This window comes from Phyllopteryx taeniolatus, chromosome 6 (assembly GCF_024500385.1).
Source record: "Phyllopteryx taeniolatus isolate TA_2022b chromosome 6, UOR_Ptae_1.2, whole genome shotgun sequence".
Lineage (NCBI taxonomy): Eukaryota > Metazoa > Chordata > Actinopteri > Syngnathiformes > Syngnathidae > Phyllopteryx > Phyllopteryx taeniolatus.
In genome coordinates, this window is record NC_084507.1 from 8,028,731 (window position 1) to 8,047,994 (window position 19,264).

A 19,264-nucleotide genomic window follows, 5' to 3' on the forward strand; every position below is an offset into this window, starting at 1 on the left:
TCTGGGGTGTCCTGGGCCATGTGTTCCACCAGAGTAGTTGCTCTTCACATTAGAAAGCTGAGCATTTTTAAAGCAGTTACTTAACTTACTTGAGGTGTGTCGCTGTCTAAAACAGATAACAGAATTTTTTTGGGCAATAAAGAAAAGAGGATTGCTGTTAATAAATACTTGGAGTCACTCTCTTTAAAAACCAAAGACCAAGTCCGAATTGGTGTACTGATAGATTCCAACCTGACTTTCAACAGTCATATCAAATCATTTACTAAAACTGCCTTCTACCATCTGAAGAACATATCCAAAGTGTAAACGATTGCATGTGCCAAGCAGACCAGGAGAAGCTCATCCATGCTTTTATCTCAAGTAGACTTGACTACTGTAATGGTCTTCTGACTGGACTCCACAAAACGAGCTTTCAACAGCCGCAGCTCGGGTGCTGACCGGAACAAAGAGGTCAGAGCAAATTACTGTAATTCTAAAGTCTTTACGCTGGCTTCCAGTCAGCTTTAGAATAGATTTTAAAGTTCTGCTACTGGTCTACACTGTAAATCACTAAATGGTTTAGGTCCTGAATACATGAAAGAAATGCTAATGGAGGCGGCACGGTGGCCGACTGGTTAGAGCGTCAGCCTCACAGTTCTGAGGTGCGGGGTTCAATCCCCGTCCCCGCCTGTGTGGAGTTTGCATGTTCTCCCCGTGCCTGCGTGGGTTTTCTCCGGGCACTCCGGTTTCCTCCCACATCCCAAAAACATGCATTAATTGGAGACTCTAAATTGCCCGTAGGCATGACTGTGAGTGCGAATGGTTGTTTGTTTCAATGTGCCCTGTGATTGGCTGGCAACCAGTTCAGGGTGTACCCCGCCTCCTGCCCGATGACAGCTGGGATAGGCTCCAGCACGCCCGCGACCCTAGTGAGGAGAAGCGGCTCAGATAATGGATGGATGGAAATGCTAATGGAATATAAACCCAGTAGGACTCTGAAATCGACAGACTCAGGTCAAATAGTGGAGCACAGAGTCCAAAGCAAATATGGTGAAGCAGCATTTAGCTATTATGCTGCACAAAAATGGAATAAGTTGCCAACAGAAGTGACGTCAGCCCCAAGTGTGAATGTTTTTAAGTCCAGCTTAAAAATACTTTTTTTTCCTTTCTCATTTTTAGAGCATTTCCACTCTTAAATTATATTTCTTGCACTGTACGCTGTTTTAATTGTACTTTTATTTTAATTGTTTTCTCTTTGTTTTAAATGTTTATAAGCTGTTTTTTTTCTTTGTTTTTGAATGCTTTTAATCATGTAACGCACATTTAGTTACCTTGTGTATGAAATGCACTATATAAATAAATTTGCTTTGCTTTCATGATCATTGTTATATGTTCACAAATCGGACCTTGGCAAGGAGCAGAAAGTGGAGCAAACGATTTTTGTTGTAAAATTGAATTGTCTTTAATCACCAGCGTGTTATGAAGAGAAATTTGGACACTTTTTATTGGAGAAAATCTAGAAGTTCTAGAAAATGTAGAGAAGCTCTCCATGAAACCATTTTATTAGAGGTTGTAGTAGTAGTTGTTGTCAGGGGCGTTGCAAACCCACACACTTTTTTTCGGCAACTTCACTTATTAAATAGCGTTGCAGGCCTTATCAGAGATTTATATGCTGTGGGGCCCGCAAATGGTCCCCAGGCCATAGTTTGGATACCACTAGCTTAGATGTTATGATAAATCTAAAACTTAAAACTACTTATACTTTAACACACATGAAGAAGCAACGTAAAGAAATATAGCATTCAACAATACTCACATAGGCATGTATTTTCTCTGCTACGTGGGAGCAACAACTATAACTATGGCAGATGACAGTATGAGTTGAGGACCTCTCTTCTGTTAATTACGCTGCATCTGTTCCAGTAGACCTTATTGCTGACCGGCACGTTGCAGCACATTGTGGTACTACACTGAAGGTGCACGAATTTAAATACGGACTTGCACGTATTAGGTAAAAAAGCCCATGAAAAAATATATTTTAAAAAGTTGCTTTAAAGTCCACAGTATTAAAGAGTCTGCGAACGATGAACCGCGGTATAGCAGCGGTTCACTCTCGCTATAAAAATAAATTGTGAATGGTGAATCGCAAATAGGTTCACTGTAAATAATTGTGCATGTCACCAAATTATTGTCGGTAAGGAATCTGTGATTTCTAATTCAGTGTCTCTAATATAACACAAAAACAAACCCCAAGTGCTGTGAGCGCAACAACAACAACAGCAAGACTCATCTGGGTTTTAATGAAGATGATTGTCGGTGGGCCAAGGTCACCATCAGTTCAATAGTAAGTCCAGAGGAGGTCACTGTTGCGTGATTTCCAAACGCCAAGTCTCAGTTCTTGTGTGTGCGTGTGCGTGTGACGCACGCTCAGAGGACGCCAAGGGAGAAGGGAAGTGGAGGGGGCGGGGCTTGGTGGTGAAAGCCACGCCCCCTTGCGATGATTTCATATTCAATGAGGTCGGAACAGACGAGGGCAGACGTCAGCACAGTGACAACACGGACTTCATTCACCTAAACACCGGCCGACATGCTTCATGGATGCGTCGGTACATCCTCTGTCAGCCAGTCAGAAGAGTTGGTCCACTTTCTAGCAGCCTCCTGTGAACTTTCCGCGTCTCCGGCAGCACGCAGCCGCTATGAAGGGATACCGGTGCCCCGGTGCGGCATGCAAATACGTACTCTGACGTCGGCGATCATGTGGCTTTTGGCGTAGATCCTCCTTGTGATCGTCGATTTTTTTTGTCCCCCCCCCCCACTCCTGTCGCCTGTTGTCTGCCTAGCTACTGAAGCTACACTGTTTCAAACAGCTTTTCCCGCATTCTGGCGCTTTGGGATTGTAACGCACGCTACCCGAGCATCGCGACGGAACAGTGGACAGGTAAGAAATAATTGTACTTTTCATTTAGCTAAAAAAGTCCTGCAAGTCAAAAGTGCACGTAAACGTATTTGGCTGTGGAACAATTTTCTCTCCTCAGCCTTTGCACGTCTGCAACTAAATATTTAACTTGTCTCGCCGCGTGAACTTTGCTTGCCTGCTTGCTTATCTCCACCTGCGCGCTAAATGTGTCCGCCAAGTTTTTGGACATTTTTGGTGCGCCTCCGTGTTCGAGTTGGACACTGACACGCCGTCGCCGAGTCGAGAGAAGGAAGGAAGCCAGGCAGAGAGTCTGGGAACGATAAACGTCGGGTCTACTTTTCCTCCAATTCCTCCTCCTCCTCCTCAGTGTGTCGACATAACCAGCAAAACATGGCCGTCCTCTGCCGACATGTTGTTACGTCGCTGAGAAGGAGGGGAACATTTGGGGAAAGGGAGAGCGTTTTCACCGCGCCGCTATGTCACACCTGCGGCGGGAAGAGAGCGTCCTGGGCTCCCCCGCCGTCGCATCCGCACAGGGGTCTGAGTGCAACTTTAGGAGTCCCGTGTTGTTTATCCCCTTCGAATTATGATGTAGGCGGTGTAACGCGGTCAACCGGTGACGCCTCCTCCCTGTCGAGCGAGTGCAGGCTGAGGCTGCGTGCAGACTCAATGACTGGGGCTCACTTTCACCGCAGTGGGCCGCTGCAAGATGCCAGGGCAGGCGCGGTTCTTTCTCGTTCCAATGTCAACTTTGGGACAAGCCTCCCCGCTTTAGCACCCTGCGATTCTTTGGTGGTGGTGGGGTCTTTACATCCCAGCCCCGTCTAAAATCAGAAACGGAATCAGGCAAAACAGTTGGCACAAGAACAGACCCATAAATCAGATTTTTCTTCAGATTAAAATTTTTGTTCAATCTGTCATCATGGGAACAGAACATTTATTATTTTATACTGATGGCAGGATGGCAAGCTTCATTAAGTCCCTAAAATAAACAAAATGTTAAGTGCAATTAATACAAAGCTTCCTTTAACAGATTTTGTCAGAGTTCAACTGTACTGCATCATTGTGTAGCGATGAGCCAAAATATTAGAAACACCTTTCAGTATGATGCAGTGCACCACTACAAAACCACACCCACAATCAATGTTGGGAAAGTTCATTTTCCACGCAAACTAGTTCAAAGTTCTGTTCACTGTTCCAAAAATGAACTAGTTCAGTTCATAGCTCATAATTCAAAATGGTAAGCTAAATTCACCAGTCCAAAAAAAATGAACTTTACGCAGTAAAGTTCAAAGATCACTATTGTAGTGCATGACCAAACCATAGCATTGAAGGAGACAAGCGAGTGGGCACAACAACGAGATGAGTTTTACCCCAAATGATCAAAGCAAATTTGTTATATTAGAAGTGTGCATCACAATAGTAGCCCAGTAGGCCTACCCAAGATGTAGCTCTCAGCTTCAAATAGGTTGGTGACCCCTGCATTAAGACTGTGAAAATGGTCATACAGTTTTGGCCTGTCTGTGAATGTAACATATACAGAATGGGTTCTTAATTGTCGCCTTTTTGTGGTTATTTTCTCTGTAATAGGGTTGTTTTTCCCAATCTGCTACATATGTGTGATTTACTGGGTATTTGTTTTCTAGAGTCTTCAGTTCTATAAAGTAGAGTAATTTTCATGATGGTAATTAATGCCGCATGCTGTGTGCAATCGGCTTCACCAAATGTACACAGTCACTCTTGGGGAGCTTTGTGCATCATGACATTTTGCACAGTGTGAGTGTCAGATACTTATCTGGATTGTTATCTGGAATGACATACTTCCCTTTTGAAGAAATATGATGTTAATGTGCCAACACTCCACTCACACCGGGATGACTAAGATTCTGTTTGTGAACACCCACTGTTCAACAGCAGCACCCAATCACCCGGAGATCTAAGTGGGTTTGATCACAGCGCAGTTAACCTACTGTCATATTTTCTACCTGTAATTCCTCAGGGTATAAACTTGTCGCCTCACACTCCTGCTCTTTACATGTGAAGAACTATTTGGCTCATGTTTGTTCGCATGTTCCCCATGTGTGATGTGCCTAATCTGAGATAATGTGTAATTTATAGTGACAGCAGGCTCGATTCTACTGTTGCGATAATAATTCAAAGATCTCTTGCTGATCAAAGTAAACCACAATTTTTCTGGACGTTCATTTGATGTTTTCTGCGTGGAAAATAAACAAATTAGCACTTTTAATATAGCTACATCCTAGAATAATTAAATCCATACAAACTCAGGATGATGATGACAGATGTATTTTGTGGAGGGGGGATGGAGCGATAACAGAATTTCTCAAAGGATTACACACAAGTGTACAGATGTTGTCGCATCATCATTGCTACACAGAGAGCATTTAAGTTCAACTTAAAATCATTTTGTTTATTGTTGTTGATGTTAGTGCAGCGGCTCACACAGCTGGTTTCGTGCAGCTGGGAGAGATCAATTGCAGCTCAATTCACAATCAACCGGTGTGTAGCCCGCCTCTCTTCCCAAGTCAAGTGGGATAGGTTGTATGTGACATGGAAAAGTAGAAAGCAGTACAGAAAATTAATGGATGGACCCAGACATGAATTGTTGCAATTTTGTATTTTTTTTAAAAGTTTGATCTTACATGACAAAATCTACTGTATGCAAACCGTTGTTTCTCAGTGTTATCTCTGTGTGGAGCAACCTCTAGGAATGTCACGGCCAAACATCCAGCTGTGAGGTGATCCACTCTGTTGCTTCCTGGAGGTATTTCCTTCTCTCCTTTAGTCAGTGGGTACACAAGTCTCAGTCAGATTTTGTGGAATAGAAAAACACTATGCATGAAGAGCCGCTGTCAAGTTTTGACCTGGAAACAGAATCAAAACACAAAGATCCTTCGGCTCCATCAATTTAGAATGTAGTACTTAAATGTTATATTTACTGTTTTGGATTAACAATGAACATTCAGTCGAATGAGGTCAAGGCATTTTGATAGTTTTGTTTTTGTGTTGGAGTCATCAATTTCAAAATGAGTGAATATTTGCAAAAAACAATTTTATCAGTTTGAACATTAAATGCAGAGCTGTCAAATGTTGGCGAACGTCTGTATTTTGTTACCAAAATCTCTGACCGTTGACTCGTTACTGCCGTAACACTGATTTTTACGGATATTGGGGGGGAATCCAGCGTCTGACATTACCCGGCATGTCCAGGTTGAACAGCTGCTTGGTGCACACTATTTTATTGCGCCACCCGGTTGCCAAGCCGCAGAGGCGAAAGTTCTCTTTGCGTCCGGTTTTAACGCATTGTAAGCTACTGATCTTCGTCATGGTAGTGAATAAAGCTACTTCTTGCCAGGCTTAAGTGTCACGAAGGGAGGAAGAGGAGTGGATAGGCAAAGACGATGTCAAAGCCATGCTACTTGCTAAACTATCATTACATGCAGTCGCAAAACATCAAATTAAGTTATTTGGTGATACAGGTGATACATATAGGTCTGGCTGGAACCGCGTCTTCGCGGAAAGTCACCAGCAAAATAACAGGCCAAATAATACGTGTTTAGAGATATAAATATAAAATAACACACATCCACACAGAATGCCGCGTCTGAACCGAAAATTAATTAGTATGTCACTGCACACGTCACTGCAGGACATGGGAATTAATCCATAGACGCAGATGTTTTTGGTGATGGCATGTCAGAATCTCATATCCTGGTACTTTGATTCAGGCTGCAACTGCATCCGCCATTAGAAGGTTGATGTAAGCGAAAACATTAAAATGACAAATATTGAAGCTGTAATTTTTTAACGATTGTGGTTATGACTGCCGTTTCGATATTGTTCTTGAGAAAACTTTGAAAATATGGAAATTCAGACAAATTTTGCCAAATTTATCTAAAAGTGAATTTTTATAGGTTGTCAGCACTGTAATTGTCTAGTGTATTCAATTGAATATAGGTTGAAAATGATTTGTAGATCATTTACTTTTTACAAAAATTCCCTCATTCATTGGAATTTGGGTTTGTATAATGGCCGTTAATTATCCGAGATTTTCATTATTCGCGGTCCAGCCTGGCCTCTATCCCCCGCGTGTACTGTACTGTATTGTATGACTGAATGGTTAACGGCACTGTGATCAAACCCACTTAAATGGCATTGGAAAAACATATCTTTGTGTTGATTCACGTTTTTAATTTATGTATTTATTCATTTGACCATGTGGTTGGAGGAGTTTGGTGTGGGGAAAAACTTGACTTGCCTGTACAGAGCTATTGACCCCAAACCCATCAGACACCTTTTAAAATGCACTAGAACAAAAACTATGAGCCAACATCAGTGACCTGGCCATTCAAATGGCTTCTAAGTGATCGGACAAAAAAGTTCACTGACACACCCCTATATCTTGTTGCTATTTTACCTGGAAAGAGGAGACAAATTGCATATTGCCTTCTATTTTCACTTCCTGTAAATTTAATTTCCAAGTGTCCCAATACTTACAGTATTTGCCTATTGTGAATGTCAGTCATGCGATACAGAGCGCAGTTTGATGTGCCTGAATACATCTGTAACACGTTGTGTGTGTGTGTGTGTGGGTGTGTGTGTGCGCGTGTGTGTGTACTGAGATACAGCACTTAGTTTAAAGGCTTGTAGTTGACTTTTTTACATTTGTCATACAGGGAAACAGACACTCTCCTTTTTAATACTTGCTGGTGTTGCCATTATTGTTTGTGTGGTCATGCTCATTTATTCCGCGGCATATAGCCATTCCATCTATTTTAGTCTTTTTGGGTGACTTGCAGCATTTTTTTTTTCACAGACATCAATAGCTTCCAGCATCCGCTGACTCCACATCAAGCATTCAAATCAAGTTTCAGGCCGCCTTTATGAAACACAAAAACAAGTCATAGCACATTTGGAGGATGAATGTGCTCAGCTTGGCATTGTGATGATGTCACCAACAGTGATGCAACGCTTTTGTTTCAGGTTCTCAGACGTGTTGTTTAGTGACTAATGCTCCTAGTGAAGTTATGTCATCACCTGTCTTATGAGGCTGAGAAGGTGTTTGCACTAGGACCCGGGAGAAGTTGGGAAGAACCAGATGGAGAGTTTATGGACTGTAAAAGCCATTTTTTTCATGAATGTAAATGTTTGGTATAAAAATGATATTTCCAAATTATAGCACACAAACCATAGTTTTCCATATTATGAACATAAGCTATTGTAGAAATATCAGAAACACAGAATCCTGTGGTTATGCCAGAGGGGTGTAAGGGAAAAACACAATTTGAACCAAAGACACTACACTGTATGCAAAGTTATGCTATCTATTTGTTAAAAACACAAGGTACTGCAAACTCGGACTCAAAAACATCAAGTTGAGTGTTGTGTAATATATACAGCTGTGCACATTTTTATCTGCAGATGCAATTTTTTTATAGCCATTGGAGTATTTCTCAACTGTGAAGATTGTCTCCCATCCTTCAGATTTCAAGTTTTGGAGAAGGCAAGGAGAGACAGAGAGCGTTCACTGACACTCACTGCACTGCATCACGTCAGCCGCGGGCACAGCAAAACCACCCCAACCCCCACCTCTCCTAATAGCGTGAAGAGGAGACAATTTGCATGTGAGGAAGGCACAGAGTGACAGGTGCAGAGATTTGATCACACGGTAATGGGGAGACTCGTATAGTACATACAGTTTTCCTTGTGGAAAAGTGGTATCTGCAATTCTTCTTGACATATCCACATAGACGCGAAATCATTTGAGCTGATGATGACAACATTGTTACCCTGACCTAATTTGAAGGCTGCTAGATTAAAAATGAGCCTCCCCTGTTCCTTTTTTTCACTACAGAAAAAATGCTATTTTCCTACTTGGGGTAGTTTAGTTATATCTGACTCCGTCACAAATATCCAAGCACTGTCTTTCGTGGTGTGAAAGACAGTACAAGGTGGAGTGTAACTTGAAGCTATCTTGCACATAGTGAGACACATGAATTGGACACTTTCATTATAGAGCAAGGCGGCACGGTGCACGACTGGTTAGAGCGTCAGCCTCACAGTTCTGAGGTGCGGGGTTCAATCCCCGTCCCCGCCTGTGTGGAGTTTGCATGTTCTCCCCGTGCCTGCGTGGGTTTTCTCCGGGCACTCCGGTTTCCTCCCACATCCCAAAAACATGCATTAATTGGAGACTCTAAATTGCCCGTAGGCATGACTGTGAGTGCGAATGGTTGTTTGTTTCTATGTGCCCTGCGATTGGCTGGCAACCAGTTCAGGGTGTACCCCGCCGTACAGCTCGGATAGGCTCCAGCATGCCCGCGACCCTAGTAAGGAGAAGCGGCTCAGATAATGGATGGATCACTATAGAGCAACTTAAAAGAGAGTTGAACTAGAAAAGCACTCCAAGTGTAGAAAACTGTCAAGGTTGAATAAAACAAAACTGAAAATAATCATACAGTGCCACATTGTGGTATGCATCAGTTTCTGCAATCAACCGCTTGTGCTCTGACAAGATCAAGGAGATATCTGGCAATGAATGTCCTTCATTTTGTACTGCTAACATCCAGTTAAATCCTGGTAGAACATAAAATCGTTTAATTCAAATCCACCATACTGTAAGTCATCTTAAATAACAAGCCTAACTCCATACCACAAACGATTGTGTCGTAAACAGGATTGTGCAAGATGACTGTGCTATAGCAGTTGATTTTGGGGCAGGAGAAATGCTTACATTGTGAGTCAAATGGGAAAAAGAGGAAAATATCCACAACTGTCAATTTATTTATTACTGTATTTAGAATTTAGAAGGACCGTCTGGTTCATGAAGAATGTAGAGATGTTATGATGAGGCAGCCGGGGACCAGTAACATTACCATTGTGACTTTGCAAAAAAAGAGATACTAAATTACCCTTTCCACATTTTCATTTGTGCCAAAAATAGTAATAGGTTCTTGGCTCGGCTAATTTGCCATCTCCCCATTAAAACAATTGTAGAAGTCTGTTACCTTTCTAAAAACAAAGGGCAATCAAAACCATACTTTTCCACATGTTTGGTGGAGGTAAAAATGTGTTCACAAAGCCTTTGTATTAAAACTAGATAGCATTTTCTGCACCGGGGGGACTTGCTTTTGGCCTTCCTTTTGTTTTGGCCTGCTGTCTGCAGTCAGGTCGGTATTGTAAATGCGAAACTGTTCTCAATTAACATACCTGGTTAAATGAAGGTTAAGTACAGTAGTTAATTAATAAAATAGAATTAAGCTTACCTTTAAAGGTCCCGTATTTTGGCTATTTAGACCTTCAAAAAGTAACTCTCTAACATGGACAGTATAAAGGTGTTAATTTCATTTCAAAATACACCTTGGTTTTGTCATACAGTATGAGTGTCCGGAAAAGGCCCCTCTTACAGCTACCTGTGTTTGACCCACTTTTCTATCCACTTTGTCCATATTTGGCTAATACCGCCAATAATAATAATAATTTCTAGTTTAGCTGGTTTGGGTTTTGCATCATTATGTGGTTGAAGTTCATATGTATTCATTGTGCTATGGCCAAAAAAAAAAAAACTACAAGGAGGAGATACATGATTGACTGTATGCTCACCAAGACAGATCGAGTGTCAATTTGCATAACATCCATCCATCCATCCATTTTCTGAGCCGCTTCTCCTCACTAGGGTCGCGGGCGTGCTGGAGCCTATCCCAGCTGTACGGCGGGGTACACCCTGAACTGGTTGCCAGCCAATCGCAGGGCACATAGAAACAAACAACCATTCGCACTCACAGTCATGCCTACGGGCAATTGAGAGTCTCCAATTCATGCATGTTTTTGGGATGTGGGAGGAAACCAGAGTACCCGGAGAAAACCCACGCAGGCACGGGGAGAACATACAAACTCCACACAGGCGGGGGCGGGGATTGAACCCGGGTCCTCAGAACTGTGAGGCTGACACTTTAACCAGTCGGTCACCGTGCCTTTGCATAACATATCAATCATATAATCATGACAATCATATCAGAGTTTTTATTTGCCCAAAGTTAATGAGTTAATCACTCCGATTGCTTGTTATATTGGCACTGGCACTTTTTTGTTAATTTTTATTGTTGCAATTCATTTTGCAGGCACCCAGGAGCCTCAAGCTCTAACAGCGGCTATTAAGTTGCTTTTCTGTACACAATTTGATAAGAAAATTACATTTCTGTTGTACATAAGTAAAATATTGTGGAACCTTGGTTAAAAAATTCAATTGTTCTGCGACTCGGTGTTTCCAATTGAAATGAATCAAAATAAAATTCGTCCATCCCAGGCCCAGATTGATTTTGGTGTAGTTACTTCGTGAATAAATACAGTATAATATAGAAATAAGTGAAAACAAACTTCATATTGAAGAAATAAAGTTTTCAAGTTAAGAAACAGTCACTCAATCACAGAGGAACAGCCTTTTCAAAACATAGAGGCTATATAGATAATTAGCATAACATTAAAACAGTGACTCCTTTATCTACATCGACTGCCTTTATTGCCTCTTGCCTCTTTTTGTCTAAAAGTTGGATGCAGGATGTGTCGACTAGTCATGAGAGTGAGGCGCAGGGAAGAAGTAATAGCGAGGCGACGGTTTTGGTGTAAAAAGGTGAGATCTGTTTGATGCTGGATGGTTTCTTGGACAAATAGGCTCAATAATCTAATATATTTGTTAAGCATAGTTTGCATGTTGGGTTTGCAAACAGGTCTTCAAGGTTATTTGTATTTCAGATGCCATAAAATTGATTTCATTCTTCACTGAATGTTCTAACTTGAGTTTTTCAAAATCTCCCATAGCCTCCAACAGTGAGGGCAGACTGAACAAGGTCAAAGCACTTCATCCATCATCATCCAGTTTCTCAATTTAAAGTGGCTGAAATTCTCCACAGAAGAAACTGTACATTATTCTAATTCATCCATTAGACAGTATTTTCGACCTCACCATGACAATGCATGATGTAATGTCGAACGCCAGAGACTTCACCCGACTGTTTTGCACCATATAAATGTGTGACTTTGTTAGGTTTTGTGCCTACTACTTTTAGCTTTGGCATTAATATAAAATATGGTTGACTTATGGTTAATATTTTTACATCTTCCAGCTCTACATAACGGTAAAAATTTGTCTGTTTAACATGTTAGTCCAAGTGAAAGTAAGCCTGCTCTGTTGCTGTGCAGAACATAGCACAGCACTTGAGAGCTCAGTGCAGCACTTTGCTTTGCCCTAGAGGAGCCACGTGATGAGGTTTGAATTAATTCTGTGACGGTCCAAAACGCTGCCTCATACACTCCTGCTCGAACACACCATATAAGTGGTGGCAGTGCCTTTCCTCACCCACACAAGGAATTGCCCCTTTCTCTGCACTGGCCAACTTGTTGAACAGGTAGCATGGGGAAGAAAAAAACCCAAGTGGCAATCTTTGATGGGGCTTTAAGTTGATTAAGAAGTCACTTGGTCTATTCATTTTGTGTGATTTTGGGGCTCCAGTTTAAATGACAGATGTGGATTTTATATACAGTGTGGTTTTGAATTTGTGAGTTGTGGCCACTCAGACTAGTTGTGTGTAAATTTTAAAAAAAATAAATAAAAGGAAACAAAAATTTTGTTTGTAAATTCTAATAGAAGAAGAAGAAGAATCACCTTTTATTATCATGAACATGCATGCATGCACATGAAATTTGTTCTCTGCATTTAACCCATCACAGTGAACACATACACATGTTAGTGGAACACACTGGAGCAGGGGGACACATGCACACACATGTGTTATTTAGGCTAGTATGCTAAGTAATACTATTGATGAGCCTCATGTGAAGGTGGTTTGTTTATGTTGAATAATTTAACTATTGAATGTAGTAATTTAGGTAAGATGTGTTTGTGGCTGGGTACATGCTAGATTATTGATAATTTGTTTTTGTCTGTTTGTGTTGTTACAAACCCCAGTAAATAATCCATTCAGAAGACTAGTGTGTTCTTTTGTGATTCTCCCCATTTTAAGTGCTTTGCTGCTGTTCAGTGGCAACTATAGGCCATTACAAACTCCTTTTTTGGAGTGCGGGGGGCCGATTGTTCGCCGATCTTCACTATTTGTGCCAGGGCTCGGTCTCTATCTCCCGTGAATATTGGGGGTTCACTGTAGTATCTATTGGTTAGTATCACAATTTGGTCAGCAAAATATATCACCGACCATACAAATATGGTATACGTATGTTTAAACATTGTGACCTGTAATCGTCATACAGCTGCCATTACATAATCATGCATTTTTATAGACACATTTGCTGAGAGTATATTCATTACGAGGGATGTTCTGAGTTTGGGGATGTTAATTTTTTAGCATACTTTTAAAGTGATATAGTAGCCTAATTGTATTTTATTTGTTTCACCGACCGAAAACAAATATAACCTTTGGTTACTATGATGCTCCACTGGCATTTATGTCATGACACTGGACCCACAGCATATGTTAAATTTACACATCATGACACTGCTTTACACCAGTCATGTTTTTCCAGAGTAATCTGTGAGGTGAATTTTTAATTTTTATTTATTTTTTATTTATTTATTTTTTTCCCTCCCTTCTTCTTTACCCTTACACGACTCGCTTCACTGAGTGGGATGTGCTGCTGTGACTCACCCACACTGGGTATTTATCACCTTGCTGCTCCTATAAACAGTTATATTCCAAATGCAGTAGTTTTCTGTGGTGTCAAATATAAAGATTAGGACACCTTAGAATAGACAATGTCTCTACCAATTTCCCCTGTGCTCTTAATGTCCTCTCCCAATACATGCTATTATTCTATCAGCTGTTCATCAATGCATTTGTTGCCACCTTCTGACTGCCTTAAAATGACGGCTGCACTCATATAAGGCAACAGCTGCACTTAAAGCAAAGAAAGAAAAGAAATACCGGCAAGTGACTGGCAGGCTGAGTATTCATACAAGTTTAATGACTTTTCAGACTGTCAGGAGTTGGGGCTCCAGCACAGAGGTCTTTCTGCATACAGAAACCAACTGGAAGACCAAGGTTAGACACACTATAAAGAGCTGGTGGGCTTGCTTTTCTTAGATCCTGCCAAATGTTTGCAATGAAGTTACTTTTTTCATTTGAAATAAATATAACTGGAAAACTTGGACAACTAGCATATCATTGCATAGAAGGAACCATAAAAGTGGTGGATCAGCTCCCTCCCTCTACTGCTGAAAATGGTAAAGCGGAGAGGAAGAGGCTGTTTGTGCCAGTGAGTCCGAAGGCTTTTCTGTTTTTGTTTGAGATAGCTAATGGTTTTTAATACTTTAAGCTATAAAGTATATTATTCCGAGTCTCTCTGCACTCAAAAGTGACCATTACATGGACATTTCTCCAAAATGACTCAGCCTACTTGGATAATATGCAGTATCTGACATTAACCAGTGATTCATTCAGTCAACACTGAATATCCATATCAATAGCAGTTGTGATCACAGCTTACTAATATGGATGTGGCATAAATTGAATTGCTCATCTGCTCTCCACTCTTATTGTGTGAGCCCAGCACACAAGTGAGAGGAGTATGTCCAGCTCCAGCGTAATGCTGCCGGTTTTTTCTTCCATCGCCATTTCTTCTAAAAAAGCAAGGGCTATGAGTCATTTAGAATTGACCAATACAACGTTTTGTCAATTACATGAAGACCTGTACCATCCATCCATCCATTTTCTGTACCGCTTATCCTCGCTAGGGTCGTGGGCTTGCTGGAGCCTATCCCAGCTATCTTCGGGCGAGAGGCGGGTTACACCCTGAACTGGTCGCCAGCCAATCGCAGACCTATACAGTGGGTATGGAAACTATTCAGACCCCGTTACATTTTTCACTCTTTGTTATATTGCAGCCATTTGCTAAAATCATTTGTTCTCCCCCAGGACCCCCCCCCCCCCTCCCCATTAATGTACACACAGCACTCCATATTGACAGAAATAAATGAATGTTTGACATTTTGCAGATTTATTAAAAAGAAAAACTGAAACATCACTCAGCCATAAGTATTCAGACCCTTTGCTCAGTATTTAGTAGAAGCACCCTTTTGAGCTAATACAGCCATGAGTCTTTTTGGGAATGATGTAACATGTTTTTCACACCTGGATTTGGTGATCCTCTGTATTTCATCCTTGCAGATCCTCTCCAGTTCTGTCAGGTTGGATGGTGAACGTTGGTGGTCATCCATTTTCAGATCTCTCCAGAGATGCTCAATTGGGTTTAAGTCAGGGCTCTAGCTGGGCCATTCAAGAACAGTCACAGAGTTGTTCTATTTTTGCTGTGTGCTTAGGGTCATTGTCTTGTTGGAAGGTGAACCTTCGGCCCAGTCTGAGGTCCTGAGCACTCTGGAGAAGGTTTTCGTCCAGGATATCCCTGTACTTGGCCGCATTCATCTTTCCTTTGACTGCAACCAGTCGTCCTGTCCCTGCAGCTGAAAAACATCCCCACGGCATGATGCTGCCACCACCATGCTTCACTGTTGGGACTGTATTGGACAGGTGATGAGCAGTGCCTGGTTTTCTCCACACATACCGCTTAGAATTAAGTCCAAAAAGTCTCATCAGACCAGATAATCTTATTTCTCACCATCTTGGAGTCCTTTAGGTGTTTTTTTTAGCAAACTCCATGCAGGCTTTTATGTGTCTTGCACTGAGGAGAGGCTTCGTCGGGCCACTCTGCCATAAAGCCCCGACTGGTGGAGGGCTGCAGGGATGGTTGACTTTCTAGAACTTTCGTCCATCTCCTGAATGCATCTCTGAAGCTCAGCCACAGTGATCTTTGGGTTATTCTTTACCTATCTCACCAAGGCTCTTCAACCCCGATTGCTCAGTTTGGCCGACGGCCAGCTCTAGGAAGTGTTCTGATCGTCCCAATCGTCTTCCATTTAAGGATTACGGAGGCCACTGTGGTCCTAGGAACCTTAAGCGCAGCAGAATTTTTTTTTATGTAACATTGGCCAGATCTGTCCCTTGCCACAATTCTGTCTCCAAGCTCTTCAGGCAGTTCCTTTGACCTCATGATTCTCATTTGCTCTAACATGCACTGTGAGCTGTAAGGTCTTTTATAGACAGGGGTGTGGCTTTCCTAATCAAGTCCTATGAGTAAACTCGAACACAGCTGGACTCCAATGAAGGTTTAAAACCATCTAAAGGATGATCTGAAGAAATGGACAGCACCTGAGTTAAACATAAGAGTGTCACAGCAAAGGGTCTGAATACTTAAGGCTGTTTTTCTTTTTTTTAATAAATCTGCAAAAATGTTAACAATTCCGTTTTTTTCTGTCGATATGGGGTGCTGTGTGTACACTGAGGAAACAAATGAACTTAAGTGATTTTAGCAAATGGGTGCAATATAATAAAGAGTGAACATTTTAAGGGGGTCTAAATACTTTCCGTACCCACTGTAATGTTATTTTAGATTTTGTAGATTTGTTTTAATGTTCCAGCAATGCAGGAATAAATGTGATGAATGTAGCAACAACCAGCCTAAAAGGCTGCCATAGGATAGATTTCAAAAGTACCGTGTGTATGAAGAAAGCATGGCACAATTTGTTGTGGGACCATTTCAAATTTAAAATATATATATTATTAAATGCAGAAATGTGAATGGAATGAGGTTTCCCAGGCTGTCGAAGTTAATGCGTGAACTGCATTGGCACATGTGGCGCAGGTATTTTCTCTGCAGGCGTTGTCATCTCACTCCTCAGCGTCTTGTCAGCTCGAATATGTTTGCGATACATTGTGTGCTTTTGAATAAGACGTTTAGCTCAGAGCCTCTGTTTCTACTTCTTTTACAAGGGCAGTTCATTTTTACTTTGTTAAGACCATTGATGGAGTAAAATCTGTTAAAGGAATAATTATCTCATTATTTCTGTCATCTGAAGTTCTTCAGTTGACTTCTGGACTGTGGTCGAGAGGTGCAGGGAGACTCGGCATGCTGCTCCAACCATTTTCTCACTGACGTGCAGGCAGTGTATAAGACACAGGGCCTGATTTACAAAGATCCCAAATAGTGAGCGCTAAATCGCATGTTTACTCTTGTCACTGGTGTGATTTCATTTTCTTCCAACTCCCACCGATCACGAGCAGCGAGGCAGCAGTAGTTGTGCAGGCCATCCGACTTTACATCAAGATGCATCTTCACTTTCTTAAGTCCGCATTTATTATTTTTATTTTTTTTACCTCATGCTGATTTTGGAAATGGGTGGACACAGGTAGGAAGAGTGATACGTAGTGGAAAAGTGTGCCATTATGTTTGGTTATGCTGCCATATTTTTGAGTGATGATTAATGATGATTCTCCAGACACTGAGCTCTCCATAACATCACACTGTGAAAACCTTACAAAGTAGTAGAACACACTGAAATCCTCGAATAAAAACATTTCTTCATGCTCAAGGAAGATGGCCTGCCAGCCATTTAATCTTTGTTCGTCGGGTTTTGTCCATGTTTCACCCTCTAATACACAATGCAGTCAGGTCATCACTGTGGATGTACTGTCACTGTAGTAGGTTCGAGACTACAGTGCTACGTCCTCAGTTGCTATAGCGACACCATTGTAATGAGTCTGCATTGTAATGACATCTTGGTGGGTTGTTTAAGGAGTTAATGTTATCTGGGGAGGAACGTTGATTTGATTCACAAAGTTCTGTCACAGAGGTCACATCAACTATATGTTCTTATCTTATTTTCCTCATTTACGCTATTGTAATAAAGGTGGTATGCAAATTGTAAGAGGACATTCCTGTATCTCCTATTAGCTGTTTTATGGAAACTCCCTTGATTGTGGAGCACTCGCTGCTTCGACTCGTTTACGATTTGTACTCGTGAATATAAGAATGAAGTGTCAGCGTGGAGCCTCTAGAACATAGATGTAAACTCAAGGCCTGGGGGCCAGAAATGGCCCGACACATCATTTTATGTGGCCCGTGAAAACAAATCATGTGTGTCAACATCCATGATTCTTGCTAAAATCTGTTCCAAATTTTTGTATAATATTCATATGTAATAAATAGTAATGAACTATTGTAAGCATGTTTTGCCTCCAAACCCCTTTTACAGTTACTTGAACAATAGTTGAACAAACCATTATCCTTGACTTCTGATTTCAAAACTAGTTATCCATCAATTTGTTGTCTATGTGTAATAGACATGAGGCGATTAAACATTGATATGGTTTTACAATCATAATGGCATACTGAGGAAAACCGTATCTACAATGTGGCCCGCGACAAAAAGGAGTTTGACACCCCTGCTCTAGAACATCAATTGACATTTTCCAGTCAGACAAGCTTCTCCTTATAATGTTACCCTGGGAAACCCTAACCCTACTCACTGTCCCCAATCTTGCTTGAGAACATGTCTAACAACAACTAAATAAAGCCGATCACTGCCTTTGCTGTGTCTCTGGTTCTTTCTTTATTTGCAGCATTGTCCAACGGATGATGAGTCATTATTGCAGAACGTGTCAGGCACAATTTGTATGTCTCATATTTGCACTGCAGCTATGTCATCAATTACAACGATCACATTGATAGGGTCCTTCTTAAAGTATAGGGTTAGGGTTAGGGTTAGGTTAGTGCAAATTTAAAATGTATTCTTTGAAAATGAGGTGGCAAATTTCACATCAAATTTATTTATATATATAGTATTTTCTAACTACATATAGTACTGTTTATTTCTAGTCTGCGTCGATAAATGCTCCATGATGTTTTTCCAATGATGGTTCACGCATGATTCCCTTCTGTGCTTCAAATGGCCATCTTAATAGACTTCTGGCCTTTTGATAGTGTCTTCATCCTTAAAGTTTTAGTTGCTCTGCTTTGTCCCCACTGGTGGTTATTTTGCGGTCTATTGTTCAGTTTGAGCTTTACAGTACTCTTTTATTCAAAACAGTAATTGCAAAATAATCCTGAAAATGCCCTTCAAAAAGTGTCTGATCCATTTCTGATAGAAGAAGAATCATCTTTTATTGTCATGAACATGCATGCATGCACACGAAATTTGTTCTCTGCATTTAACCCATCACAGTGAACACATACACATGTTAGTGGAACACACTGGAGCAGGGGGCAGCTGAAGCGCCCGGGGAGCATTTCGGGGTATCAGTGTCTTGCTCAAGGACACCACAGCCGTGAGTCCGGGGGATGTTGGCGGATGGTCCAGTCGGGGTTTTGAACCTAGGTCCCCCACGGTGGCAGGCGATGATCTTAACCATTGGGCCACGGCTGCCCATCCAAGGAATAACCTTAAGACCTGATTTTACCAAGCGGTAAACGTTTTAAAGACTCAAAGTAACTGATTTAAATAATATT

The 19,264-nt window shown here is 41.3% G+C and overlaps 1 protein-coding gene across 7 annotated transcripts in view; it reads left to right on the forward strand.

Moving 5' to 3' along the window:
• The first annotated feature begins 2,438 nt into the window (after window positions 1-2,438).
• LOC133479074 (zinc fingers and homeoboxes protein 2-like) overlaps window positions 2,439-19,264 on the forward strand; it is a 32,696-nt gene continuing 15,870 nt past the window's right edge. For 2 of the 7 annotated variants that reach the window (XM_061775549.1, XM_061775548.1), the window contains exons 1-2: window positions 2,440-2,917; window positions 13,900-13,965. The gene's annotated coding sequence lies outside the window, so the exon portion shown is untranslated. Of the gene's footprint in view, window positions 2,918-13,524; window positions 13,582-13,899; window positions 13,966-15,091; window positions 15,451-19,264 lie in introns of those variants that run through there. The other 5 variants (XR_009788829.1, XM_061775543.1, XM_061775546.1 and 2 more) reach the window with 5 other exon arrangements.